This window comes from Triticum dicoccoides, chromosome 3A (genome assembly GCF_002162155.2).
Source record: "Triticum dicoccoides isolate Atlit2015 ecotype Zavitan chromosome 3A, WEW_v2.0, whole genome shotgun sequence".
NCBI lineage: Eukaryota > Viridiplantae > Streptophyta > Magnoliopsida > Poales > Poaceae > Triticum > Triticum dicoccoides.
The window spans coordinates 613,944,832-613,946,775 of NC_041384.1; positions in this window are offsets into that span (position 1 = coordinate 613,944,832).

Here is a 1,944-nt window from a genome sequence, read left to right on the forward strand (position 1 = left end):
GTTTAGTTTAGGTAATTTAGTTTAAGTTTTTTCAGTATAGTTAGTTTAGGTTATTTAGTTTAAGTTTTTTCAGTTTAGTTAGTTTAGGTTTAATTAGTTTAGGTTATTTAGTTTAATTAGTTTAGCTTATTTAGTTTAAATAGTTTAGGTTTAATTAGTTTAGGTTATTTAGTTTAGGTTTAGGTTTAGGTTTAATTAGTTTAGGTTTCATTATATTAGATTAGTGTTAGGTTTGAGTTAAATAGTCATAATTAGAGGAAGTGAAAAAAAGATGAAAAAAGAAGAATAAAAGTAGAATAAGTAGAAAGGGGGAAGAAGAAGAAGAAGAAGAAGAAGAAGAAAGAGGAAGAAGAAGAAGAAGAAGAGGAGGAGGAGGAGAAGAAGAAGAAAAAGAGGAGGGGTTTTTCTAGGTTAGTTAGATTTTTTTGGTTAGTTAGGTTAGGTTCTAGGTTAGTTTCTAGGTTAGTTAGGTTAATTAGTGTGAGGGATTTTTTAGGTGTTGTTTTCACCCACCAATTTTTTTTATTATGTTTATGTTGTACTAAGTTCGTTTACTCTTTGTCATTGCAGGTGTTGATAGATGGTTGGCGCGGGTCGAGAGTGCTTTGAGCCTCCTTCTTCCTCGGCGCGTGCTGGGAGGGGTGGCTATATTCCACCCCATCAGCTTCTTAGAGCGCTCGTAGATAGCATGGCGACATCGGCGGGCCCTTCTTCTTTGGCTGGGAGAGGTCGGGGGAAGACGAAGAGGGGATCTAGAGGTGGACGTGGCAGCGGGAGAGGTGGGAAGGCTGTTGTGCCTTCCTCGCCGCCACCCGAAGCTAATTCTCCGGACCACCGGAGTGCTCCATCTCAGGTGGAGCTGTCAGACTTGGACCCTCCTGGACTCCGGTCCATGAGCCTCGGGCTGACGAGCCTCGTGTCGCCGAGCCTTCGTCCCAGGAGACTCGGGCCCCAGAGTCTTCGTCCCACGAGACTCCGATCCAAGAGTCTCCGTCCCAGGCGACTCTGGAGACTGGTGGCCTTGCTGATGGCGAGGAGACCTGGTCTGACGATAGTTTTAGCGATGGCAAGCTGGTTGAGCAGGGCATGAAGGTGTACCAGCATGGTGGTACGAAGCTCCCGGCCATGCCAGTGACCCGCGATCAAAGGTGGTTGATTCAGCCTAACGGGGAGAAATAAGTGCATTTACTCTGTTTTAACCTTTGTCCTTCATGTTTCCTCAAATTAATATCTAATGTGTTGGCCTTGTCATACTGCAGGGGTTGGATACACCCCGATGGTGTCCGCGGGCCCAACCAGGTCCTTGGTACTCTAGTCCGGCACCACTTCCCGGGGTGGGTCACGTTGCCCGGTGAGGGTCAGGCTCCATAGCTAGCAATGAGCTGGGAGTTTTACGTGGCTGCCCCGACCATCACTACAAAAAAAAGACACAGCCATGACATTTTCAGCCGAATGATTTTTTTTTGTCATCCATATGACACTTCTATGACGATAATTGTGACAAAACCCGGTATCATCATAGATGTGGTGGGCTCCTACTTCTATGACAAAAAATCATGACAGAAAATGGGCTTTTCATCCTGGGCGGGCCGGAGACGCAGCTACATGACATTCTTTGGGCCGTCCATGATGGAAAAAACCATGGTAGAAGCAAGGGGGAGGAAAATTTCGGGGAGTTCCCAGTTATGGTGGGAGGTCGGGGGCCGAGCGATGCGCGTGTCTCTCATACACGTACGCGCATGTGTGCGAGGCATTGGCTCTAACTAAACCCGAGCGAGGCGTTGGGCTCTAACTGAACCCGAGCGATTGCACTGCAGGCTAGCTACGCGTTTCTGAACCCGAGCGATCGATTGATGGCTATTAATTAAACCCGATCGAGCGATTCCTTCGCTACTGCTGCTAACTGAAGCCCATCGATGCTGCCTCTGGATGAACAGTGAGCGT